The sequence below is a fragment of the Mus caroli genome, unplaced genomic scaffold (assembly GCF_978045245.1).
Source record: "Mus caroli unplaced genomic scaffold, Mus_caroli_1 scaffold_7, whole genome shotgun sequence".
NCBI lineage: Eukaryota > Metazoa > Chordata > Mammalia > Rodentia > Muridae > Mus > Mus caroli.
This window is the reverse complement of record NW_028227262.1, coordinates 139,190,668-139,203,605: the sequence shown is the minus strand read 5'-3', so window position 1 is coordinate 139,203,605 and position 12,938 is coordinate 139,190,668.

Below are 12,938 nucleotides of genomic sequence, written 5' to 3'. Positions count from 1 at the left end.
GAATATTTGCATTTGTTAGAGTAAAGTATATAAATGCAAAAAAATGAAGATTTTAATCATATTTCTAGAAAATTTTATTTGTTTTACCATTGTCCAAAAACCAAATTCATAAAATGGAAATACTTTTGTTCCTACTATAATTTTGTTTTCTTTTCATTAGCATATGACAATATAATACAATAATAGATGTTAGTGTGATATTTTATAAGTGCATATAGGTTCATCATGTTCATATCATTATTTTTATATCATATATTTGTTAAATGACATATATGATAATGCTCTCACATTTCAAAATATTTTATGTAGACAATATATTGCTAATAAAATAATTTAGTCCTTAAAAAAGGAAAAAGCTAAGTCTTCAAAATGAAGCTCTGGTTGTCTTTGAATTTGAATGTAAACAAGGTTGGATGTGAATTGACAGAAATTCAGAAGCTTCTCCCTCCCACGCATTGGATTTGGAGGCATTTTAGACCATGCCTTAAAATCATTATGTGTGCATCTATAGGATATGTTAAGGAATACTTATTAATTGCACTAATTCTTAATCTGGATATTTAGGTTATTTTCATTAACATCTTTTTTTAAATTAGGTATTTTCTTCATTTACATTTCCAATGCTATCCCAAAAGTCGCCCATGCCCTCCCCCCCATTCCCTTCGCCCTCCCACTTCATGGCCCTGCAAGACCAATGGGTGTCTCTTTCTGCTGATGGCTGAATAGGCCATCTTCTGATATATATGCAGCTAGAGACACAAGCTCTGGGGGTACTGGTTAGTTCATATTGTTGTTCCACCTATAGGGTAGCAGATCCCTTTAGCTTCTGGGGTACTTTCTCTAGCTCCTTCATTGGGGACCCTGTGATGCATCCAATAGCTGACTATGAGCATCCACTTCTGTGTTTGCTAGGCCCCGGGCTAGTCTCACAAGAGACAGATATATCAGTGTCTTTTCAGCACGATCTTGCTAGTGTGTGCAATGGTGTCAGCATTTGGAGGCTAATTATGCGATGGATCCCTGGATATGGCAGTCTCTAGATGGTCCATCCTTTTGTCTCAGCTCCAAACTTTGTCTCTGTAACTCCTTCCATGGGTGACTGTTTCCAATTCTAAGAAGGGGCAAAGTGTCCACACTTGGGTATTTGTTCTTCTTGAGTTTCATGCGTTTAGCAAATTATATCTTATATCTTGGGTATCCTAAGTTTCTGGGCTAATATCCATTTATCAGTGAGTACATATTGTGTGACTTCTTTTATGATTGGGTTACCTCACTCAGGATGATGCCCTCCAGGTCCATCCATTTGCCTAGGAAGATCATAAATTCATTTTTTAATAGCTGAGTAGTACTCCATTGTGTAAATGTACCACATTTTCTGTATCCATTCCTCTGTTGAGGGACATCTGGGTTCTTTCCAGGTTCTGGCTATTATAAATAAGTCTGCTATGAACATTGTGGAGCATGTGTCCTTCTTACCAGTTGGAACATTTGGATATATGCATATGAGAGATATTGCAAGATCCTCCAGTAGTACTATGTCCAATTTTCTGAGGACCCACAAGACTGATTTCCAGAGTGGTTGTACAAGCTTGCAATCCCACCAACAATGGAGGAGTGTTCCTCTTTCCCACATCATTGCCAGCAACTGCTGTCACCTAAATTTTTTTTCTTAGCCATTCTGACTGGTGTGAGGTGGAATCTCACAGTTGTTTTGATTAGCATTTCCCTGATGATTAAGGATGCTGAACATTTTTTCAGGTGCTTCTCAGCTATTCAGTATTCCTCAGGTGAGAATTCTTTGTTTAGCACTGAGCCCCATTTTTTATTGGTGTTATTTGATGTTCTGGAGTCCACATTCTTGAGTTCTTTATATATATTGGATATTAGACCCTATCTGATTTAGGATAGGTAAAGATCCTTTCCCAATCTGTTGGTGGCCCTTTTGTCTACTTGAAGGTGTCTTTTGCCTTACAGAAGGTTTGCAATTTTATGAGATCCCTTTTGTAGATTCTTGATCTTACAGCACAAGCCATTTCTGTTCTATTCAGGAATTTTTCCCCTGTGCCCATATCTTCGAGGCTTTTCCCCACTTTCTACTCTATAAGTTTCACTGTCTATGATTTTATGTGGAGTTCAGTGATGCACTTATATTTGACATTAGTACAAGGAGATAGGAAAGGATGAATTCACATTCTTCTACATGATAACTTCCAGTTGTGCCAGCACCATTTGTTGAAAATGCTGTCTTTTTTTGGACTGGATGGTTTTAGCTCCCTTATCAAAGATCAAGTGACCATAAGTGTGTGGGTTCCTTTCTGGGTCTTCAATTCTATTCCATTGGACTATTTGTCTTTTGCTATATCAATACCATGCAGATTTTAACACAATTCCTCTGTAGTACAGCTTTAGGTCAGGCATGGTGATTCCACCAGGGTTTTTTATCCTTGAGAAGAGTTTTTGCTCTCCTAGGTTTTTTGTTATTCCAGATGAATTTGCAGATTACTCTTTCTAATTCGTCTAAGAATTGAGTTGGAATTCTGATGGGGATTGCATTGAATCTGTAGATTGCTTTTGGCAAGATAGCCATTTTTCTTATATTGATCCTTCCAATCCATGAGTATGGGAAATCTTTCCATCTTCGGAGATCTTTAATTTCTTTCTTCAGAGACTTGAAGTTCTTATCATACAGATCTTTTCCACGCCAAGTTATTTTATATTATTTGTGACTACTGAGAAGGGTGTTGTTTCCCTAATTTCTTTCTCAGCCTGTTTATTCTTTGTGTAGAGAAAGTCCATTGACTTGTTTGAGTTAATTTTATATCCAGCTACTTCATTGAAGCTGTTTATCAGGTTTAGGAGTTCTCTGGTGGAATTTTTAGGGTCACTTATATATACTATCATATAATTTACAAAAAGTGATATTTTGACTTCTTCCTTTCCAATTTGTATCCCCTTGATCTCCTTTTGTGGTCGAATTGCTCTGGCTAGAAAATCAAGTACAATGTTGAATAGGTAGGGAGAAAGTGGGCAGCCTTGTTCAGTCCCTGATTTTAGTGGGATTGCTTCCACATTCTCACCATTTACTTTGATGTTGGCTACTGGTTTGTTGTAGATTACTTTTATCATATTTAGGTATGGGCCTTGAATTCTTGATCTTTCCAAGACTTTTGTCATGAATGGGTGTTGGATTTTGTCAAATGCTTTCTCTGCATCTAACGAGATGATCATTTGGTTTTTGTCTTTGAGTTTGTTTATATAGTGGATTACATTGATGGATTTCCGTATATTAAACCATCCCTGCATCCCTGGAATGAAACCTACTTGGTCAGGATGGATGATTGTTTTGATGTGTTCTTGGATTCAGTTAGCAAGAATTTTGTATTGTGTATTTTTGCATTGAAATTCATAAGGGAAGTTGGTCTGAAGTTCTCTATCTTTGTTGGGACTTTCTGTGGTCTAAGTATCAGAGTAATTGTGGCTTCATAGAATGAATTTAGTAGAGTACCTTCTGCTTCTATTTTGTGGAATAGTTTGTGAAGAACTGGAATTGAATCTTCTGTGAAGGTCTGATAGAACTCTGCACTAAACCCATCTGGTCCTGGGCTGTGTTAGGTTGGGAGAATATTAATGAATGCTTCTATTTCTTTAAGGGATATAGGACTGTTTAGATCATTAACCTGATCCTGATTTAACTTTGGTACCTGGTATCTGTCTAGAAATTTGTCCATTTCATCCATGTTTTCCAGTTTTGTTGAGTATAGTCTTTTGTACTAGGATCTGATGGTGTTTTAGATTTCTTCATAATCTGTTGTTATGTCTCCCTTTTCATTTCTGATTTTGTTAATTAGGATGCTCTCCCTATGGCCTCTAATGAGTCTGGCTAAGTGTTTATCTATCTTGTTGATTTTCTCAAAGAACCAGCTCCTCTTTTGATTGATTCTTTGAATAGTTCTTCTTGTTTCTACTCGGTTGATTTCACCCCTGAGTTTGATTATGTCCTGCTGTCTACTCCTCTTGGGTGAATTTGCTTCCTTTTGTTCTAGAGATTTTAGGTGTGTTGTCAAGCTGCTAGTGTGTGACCTCTCTAGTTTCTTTTTGGAGGCACTCAGAGCTATTAGTTTTCCTCTTAGAAATGCTTTCATTGTGTCCCATAAGTTTGAGTATGTTGTGGCTTCATTTTCATTAAACTCTAAAAAGGCTTTAATTTCTTTCTTTAGTTCCTTCCTTGACCAAAGTATCATTGAATAGAGTGTTGTTCAGTTTCCACGTGAATGTTGGCTTTCTATAATTTATGTTGCTATTGAAGATCAGCCTCAGTCCATGGTGATCTGATAGGATGCATCGGACAATTTCAATATTTTTGTATCAATATTTTGTTGAGGCCTTTTTTGTGACCATTTATATGTTCAATTTTGGAGAAGGTACCATGAGGTGCTGAGAAGAAGGTATATCCTTTTGTTTTAGGATAAAATATTCTGTGGATATCTGTTAAATTCATTTGTTTCATAACTTCTGTTAGTTTCACTGTGTCCCTGTTTAGTTTCCATTTCCATGATCTGTCTGATGATGAAAGTGGTGTGTTGAAGTCTCCCACTATAATTGTGTGGTTTGAGCTTTACTAAAGTTTCTTTAATGAATGTGGCTTCCCTTGGATTTGGAGCATATATATCCAGAATTGAGAGTTCCTTTTGGAAGATTTTACTCTTGATGAGTATGAAGTGTCCCTCCTTGTCTTTTTTAATAACTTTGGGTTGGAAGTCGATTTTATTAGGTAGTAGAATTGCTACTCCAGCTTGTTTCTTCAGACCATTTGCTTGTAAAATTGTTTTCCAGCCTTTCATTCTGAGGTAGTGTGTGTCATTTTCCCAGAGATGGGTTTCCTCTAAGCAGCGAAATTTTGGATCCTGTTTGTGTAGCCAGTCTGTTAGTCTATGTCTTTTTATTGGGAAATTTAGTCCATTGATATTAAGAGATAGTAAGGAAAAGTAATTGTTGCTTCCTATTATTTTTGTTGTTAGAGTTGGCATTCTCTTCTTGTGGCTGTCTTCTTGTAGGTTTGTTGAAGGATTACTTATTGCTTTTCTGGGATGTGGTTTCCTTCCTTGTATTATTTTTTTCTGTTATTATCCTTTGATGGCTAGATTTGTGGAAAGATAATGTGTGAATTTGGTTTTGTCATGAAATACTTTTGTTTCTTCATCTTTGTTAATTGAAAGTATGGCTGGGTATAGTAGCCTGGGCTGGCATTTGTGTTCTCTTAGTGTCTGTATAACATCTGTCCAGGATCTTCTGGCTATCATAGTCTCTGGTGAGAAGTCTGGTTTAATTCTGATAGGCCTGCCTTTATATTTTACTTGACCCTTTTCCCTTACTGTTTTTAATATTCTATTTTTATTTAGTGCATTTGTTGTTCTGATTATTATGTGTCGGGAGGAATTTCTTTTTCTGGTCCAGTCTATTTGGAGTTCTGTAGGCTTCTTGTAGGTTCATGGGCAGCTCTTTCTTTAGGTTAGTGATGTTGTCTTCTATAATTTTGTTGAAGATATTTGCTGGCTCTTTAAGATGAAAATCTTCATTCTCATCTACTCCTGTTATCCACGGGTTTGGTCTTCTCATTGTGTCATGGATTTCCTGGATGTTTTGAGTTAGGATCTTTTTTGCATTTTGCATTTTCTTTGAGTGTTGTGCAGATGTTCTCTATGGTATCTTCTGCACCTGAGATTCTCTCTTCCATCTCTTGTATTCTGTTGCTGATGCTTGCATCTATGGTTCCAGATTTCTTTCCTAGGTTTCTATCTCCAGCATTGCCTCACTTTGGGTTTTCTTTATTGTGTCTACTTCCCTTTGTAGTTCTACTATTGTTTTGTTTATTTCCATCCCCTGTTTGGATGGGCTTTCCTGTTTTTCTTTAAGGACTTCTACCTGTTTGGCTGTTTTCCTGATTTTCTTTAAGGAATGTAACTCTTTAGCAGTGTTCTCCTGCATTTCTTTAAATGAGTTATTAAAGTCCTTCTTGATGTCCTCTAGGAAGGGATTTGTGACCCTGATCAGGCCGGATTTTCTACTTTCCTAATGCTGTCTCAGGTCCCACGTGATTGGATTGGAACAGAAGTTGTGTTCCCCTCACAGTTGGTCTTAAGATCCTGTCGAGAGTCCTCTAGGGGACCTTAGGGGTGTCCGCCAACTCTGCGCTCATGGTGACCCAGTGCTGGGGCTGACCAGAAGGCTTCATTAATATCTTTATGTCTGCAAGTCATCATAATAAAATTTTGACCTTGGAAATATCTATTGTTTGATATATTTTTTTGATATATTGTTTGGTATATTTTCCCAAAATTCCCTATGAGTAATATCAAATAATCAATAACTTGATACTAAATGTACAGATAGTATACATTGATGTAGTTAGTTTTACAAATATACTTTCTTTGTAGTCATCATTAAAACATAAAATATTTCAGTTCTCTTTTTTAAAGAACTCAGAACTAAAAAACTCTAATAACCATGTATGATGTTTTTAATTATAATTTTTATAACTTTTGTTTTATATAATTGTTTAAAGCACTAATATTTATTTAGTATTGCTCCTCAGTGAAATCTTGAGCATTTTGTTCTAGTTTATATCTGCTCAATTGCATAGTATATTCCTGAAATATGTAAAGCTTTGATAATAATGATTAAACTTCAATGACATTTACTTATTATATGAAGACAGATTCTTATTAATACTTCTCATATTATAATTATTCCCATTGTAAGTATCTAAAAATATTGTGAGTGAAGGATTCATGATACTTCTAATGTTCAATGTTGAAATGTAGACCTAGTGTATATAACCATACATACATACGAGGGTATGGAATTTGTTTTTATACCTCTCAGATACTTTACTGAATATAAACACAATCATGAGACCAAAATGATGTTATAATACTGAAAGGCCAATTCCAAAATTGTACTACCTCTTCTACATATTGATGTCTGTACTGGCTAGTTTTGTGTCAACTTGACACAGCTGGAGTTATCACAGAGAAAGGAGCTTCAGTTGAGGAAATGCCTCCATGAGATCCAACTGTAAGGCATTTTCTCAATTAGTGATCAAGGGGAAAGGCCCCTTGTAGGTGGGACCATCCCTGGGCTGGTAGTCTTGGGTTCTATAAGAGAGCAGGCTGAGCAAGCCAGGGGAGGCAAGCCAGTAAAGAACATCCCTCCATGACCTCTGCATCAGCTCCTGCTCCCTGACCTGCTTGAGTTCCAGTCCTGACTTCCTTTGGTGATGATATCAGCATGGAAGTGTAAGCCAAATAAACCCTTTCCTCCCCAACTTGCTTCTTGGTCATGATGTTTGTGCAGGAATAGAAACCCTGACTAAGACAATGTCTAACTTCACTTAAATGATTCTTAAAAACATTTTTATAAAAATATAATAACTATACAAGAATTCAACATCTATAAACACAGTTATTCACATATGTTTATGTGATCATGAATGTGTGTGTGTAAACACAATCACACATATCTCAGAAAATCATTGACAATTTTTAACTTTTAACTGAAGACACATAGCTTGTTTAATATTGTTGTATACATGATGAGTCTCTAATTATGAAGATGTGAGTATATAACATGTGATATAATTGGCTTCATTTATTACCATATTTTGGTAGGTTACTGTCTTGAAAAAATATTTTGAAAAAATATTCTCACTTTTTTCAATTATTCACATTTGATTTTCATTACTTCCTCAACATGTTAAAACATAAAAGAGTTCACAGAACTGGCTTACGAACTTGACTCTCTCACAGGATCACATGGGACACTACTAATCAAGACATTTTAAAGCAAGTTCCATAAAATAATTGTAATTCTTTGGTGACATGTCCATACACTCTGCACTTCAAAAATTAAAAGAAAAAAAGCAGAAGTAAGGAAAAACAAGAAAGATGGTTTTCTCTCGGATTATCCACTCACCTACAATTTCAGAAAGAAATGGAGTTGCCAGGGAGGGTCTTGCTTCAGGACATTACTAATAATTGACTGGACACACATTTCTTTAGGACAATTAGCAGGATTTGTAAGAGGAATATGCTACAGACCTCCAGCAAGCCAGAGCAAGGAACATTTTAAAATATCTTGCACTGTAGCACCTAAGTGGGTTGTCAACAATGTTGAGTTTGAGAAAATTGGCTGCACCCTTCCCCCATACACACAAGCTGACCTTTCCCATGGTGCATTCTCTAAGACCTAGGGGGTTATGTGATGGCAAAGAAAAAAGCAAACAATCAGAAACCCTGATAATGCCAACTTAAGCTAAAAAATAGGAGATGTAAAATATGATTTTCCTTTCTGCTAAAATAAACAATGACTAAGAAAAGCAACTTTCTCAAACCCCTAAAGTACAAGTCTAATTATAAACTCTTAAGTTGTCTAAAGTGAGCACTAACTGAACCTGATAGGTAAATTAATGCCGTGGGCCAATCTAATGCAATGTTCTGGCTTTGACACTTTTCTTAACATTTTCCCTCATTCCTAATACTGAGATTGAAAGTGGCTTTCTAATTCTTATTCCACTCATTACTTAACAGGAACACCGAGGTCACAGCAAATAAAGCAGTATGAGTTAATGAGAACAGCTTTAGCCAAAGAGGAGGTATTTCTCCAAGTACATCAAGTGCTTCACATATATTAAGAAACCCCAGCTGAATCGATTTAATAATGTTGGGATTTACACAATTATTACAGAACCTTCATTATTCACCCCGTCTGCACATACCACAGCACAAATGAACATCTCAGCCTGGCGGTATTAACACTGCCATTTCCCTCACCCATTCCCAGACCATCTGCTAGGCGTTGATCACTCAGTGCTTTAACATTTAACAGTTACCCAACTGCAACTTAGCAGATTTGTGTACTCTTGCAAACAGCTGGTTTAATAACTGCTTCAGAGCTTTTGGATAAAGAAATTATTTTGTAGTTCTTTATAATACTCTTTTTTCTTTTATTGACGCCTCTGAGGATGGAGTTTTACACTTGCTCCATTTATGCATCTGCAATTGCTCATAATATTTCTTGTCACATTTGGAAACATAGCTTCAGAATTTATAGTGCAGTAATGCAGGAATTTTTATTGCCATTCTTGTTTTTACCATTTGTTTGTTCAGATGTCTCAGGGGACTGGAGCGAAACCTTTGTGAGGAATAATTTAGTGTAGCACAACTGCATAAATTTGGGTTTTCTGAGTTTCCATCTCCCTGATAAAGAAACTATCAGGGAAAAATGTTATTCAATATCCCAGGACTCAACTAGCCATAATCTTGGAATAGTATTTAAGTTACATCTGTGAACTGGCTGCTCTTTTGGGAGCCAGAGGAAACCCACAGATAGGGTCTATGTATTTACGAACCCTGGTCGGTTGCTTCAGCTGTGTAGTGGTTGTTACGTGTGTTTTTTACACTTCAGCAGAGTGTATTTTCTTAAACAAGTAGAAGGAAAACTATTGGGTTCTTATGGTTTTCCTGAAAAGGTAACATTATTTTAAAGTTTATTTGTTATTTAAATGTTAGGCCATTTCTCATGTTGCATTGTCCATCACTGCAGGAAGATTTTGAGTGCTGCCCTTTGACTGTGAGTTCATAGTCTGCTTACTAAGTAGTACTGACTGTGAGGGATTTCCCGCCAAGAATCTCTTGAGCCCAGTTGTGTTGCTGTTCTGATTCACTTATATCCACACTCTTCTGAATCACCACGGTCTTTTATAATGAATGAGTACTAAGGCCCCTTTAAATTAAATTGCAAATTTTAGGTATTTCATATAGTATTTGCATCATTTCCACCTCTTTTTTTCCTATCTACCTCCTTCCATATTGTCTATTATTCTTTTTTTTTTATTGTTTTACACATAAACACACACACACACACACACACACACACACACTGGACTGAAGCCTCTTAATGTTTCTTGTGAATATGTGTTTACAACTGACCATATGGGTGGAATTAGATAGTTTATCACTAGGCTTTTCCCTCTAAGACTGTGTCTCCCACTCGCAGCAACATTGGTTACCTATAGCTTTTCATACAGGGATGTGATCTTGTGAATATTTCCCTGTCCACATTGTAAGTCATTAAAAATATGAATCATTTTGAAAACCAGTTTATTATGTTGCTTTATTTGGCCATTTAAATAAAGAAAAAGCTACTGATGTATTTGAGTCAATTTTATATCCAGCAACTTTGTTGACTTTGTTTATCAGCTGTAAAGTTCTCTGGTAGAATATTTTGGGTTGCTTATGTATACTATCACATCATCTGCAAATAGTTACCTTGACTTCTTATATGCCAATTTGTATCCCCTTGATCTCCGTTTATTATTTTATTGTTTTAGCTAGAAATTCCAGTACTATATTGAATAGATATGGGGAGAATGGACAGCCTTATCTTGTCCCTGATTTTAGTGGGATTGCTTCAAGTGTCTCTCCATTTAATTTGATATTGGCTGTTGGTTTCCTGTATATGGTTTTTATTATGTTTAAGTATGGACCTTAAATTCCTAATCTCTCTGATACTTTTAACATGACAGGCTGTTGTATTTTGTCAAAGGCTTGTTCATCATCTTTTTTTTTCTTTTGAGGTTTTTTATATAGTGAATTGCATTATTTGATTTCTGTACATTGAACCAACCTTGCATCCCTGAAATGAAGCCTAATTGATCGTGGTGAATGGTGGATTTGATATATTCTTGGAGTTTGTTTGCAAGATTTCTTTGAGTATTTTACATTGATATCCATAGGTGAAATTAGTCTGAATTTCTCCTTTTTTCTTGGATCCTTGTATGGTTTAGGTAACAGAGTAATTGTGGTGTTATAAAATAAATTATGTAGTGTTCTTTCTGCTTCTATCTTATGGAATATTTTGAGGAGTATTGGTATTAGCTCCTCTTTGAAAGTCTAGTAGAATTCTGCACTGAAGCCATCTGGCCCTGGCCTTTTATTGGTTGGGAGGTTTATAATGCCTTCTATTTCCTTAGAGGATATGGACTTGTTTAAACAATTACTGATTTTGATTTAACTTTGGTATGTAGCATCTGTCTAGAAAATCTTCTACTTCATCTAGATTTTCCAGTTTTGTCGAGTATAGGTTTTGTAGTTGGGTCTGATGATTTTTTTTTTTAATTTCCTCATTTTCTGCTGTTATGTCTCCCTTTACCTTTATGATTTTGTTAATTTGGATATAGTCTCTGTGGCCTCTGGTTAGTCTGGCTAAGGGTTTGTCTATCTTGTTGATTTTCTTAAAGAGTAAGCTCCAAGTTTGGTTGAGTCTTTGTATAGTTCCCTTTGTTTCTACTTGGTAGATTTCAGTCCTGAGTTTGGTTATTTCCTGCTTTATATTCCCCTTGTGTGTATTTGCTCTTTGTATTTTTTTAGAGCTTTCAAATGTGTTGTTAAGCTGCTAGTGTATTCTCTGTCCTGTGTCTTCATGGAGGCATTCTGGGCTGTGAGTTTTCCTTTTAGCACTGTTTTCATTGGGTCTTAGGAGTTTGGATGTTTTGCCTTCATTTTCATGAAATTCTAAATACTCTTATTTCCTTTTGTAATTTCTTCCCTGAACAAGTTATCTTTGAGTAGAGGGTTGTTCAATTTTGATGAGTCTATGGAATTTTATTTATTTATTTATTTCTTTATTTCTTTATTTATTATTTTATTGATTTGCTTTTAAATATCAATCTTAGGCTGTGGTGATATAACATGGGATTACTTCTATCCTCTTGTACCTGTTGAGGCCTGTTTTGTGACTGACCATATGGTCAATTTTGGAGACGGTACTAGGAGGTGCTGAGAAGATGGTATATGCTTTTGTGTTAGGGTGAAATGTTTTGTGTTAGGATGATCTGTTAAATCCATTTTGGTTCATAACCTCTATCTGTTTAGTTTCTGTTACAATGTCAGGCCCATTAGTGACAGTGGGGTGTTGAAGTCTCCCACTAGTATTGCATGATGTACAATGTGTGTTTTGAGCTCTACTAAAGTTTCTTTTATGAATGTGGGTCCCCTTGCATTTGGGGTGTAGATGTTCAGAATTGAGACTTTCTCTTGGTGGATTTTTTTTTCCTTTGATGAATAGGATGGCAACTTCAGCTTGTTTCTTGGGACCATTTGCTTGGAAGACTATTTTCCACCCTTTTACTCTGAGGTTGTGACTGTCTTTATTATTGAGATGTGTTTCTTTTTTTTTAAAATGGGTATTTATTTCATTTACATTTCCAATGCTATCCCAAAAGTCCCCCACATGCTCCCCCACTCACTCCCCCACCCACCCACTCCCACTTCTTGGCCCTGTCGTTCCCCTATACTGAGGCATATAAAGTTTGCACTACCAATGGGCCTCTCTTTCCACTGATGGCCGACTAGGCCATCTTCTGATTCATATGCAGCTAGAGACAAGAGCTCCAGGGGGGTACTGGTTAGTTCATACTGTTGTTCCACCTATAGGATTGCAGATCCCTTTAGCTCCTTGGGTACTTTCTCTAGCTTCTCCACTGGGGGCCCTGTGATCCATCCAATAGTTGACTATGAGTATCCACTTCTGTGTTTGCTAGGCTCCTGCATAGTCTCACAAGAGATAGCTCTATCTGGGTCCTTTCAGCAAAATCTTGCTAGTGTATGCAATGGTGTCAGCATTTGGAAGCTGATTATGGGATGGATCCCCAGATATGGCAGTCTGTAGATGGTCCATCCTTTCGTCACAGCTCCAAACTTTGTCTCTCTAACTCCTTCCATGGGTGTTTTGTTCCCAATTCTAAGAAGGGGCAAAGTGTCCACACTTTGTTCTTTGTTCTTCTTGAGTTTCATGTGTTTAGCAAATTGTATCTTATATCTTGGGTTTCCTAAGTTTCTGGGCTAATATCCACTTATCAGTGGAGTACATATGGTGTAAGT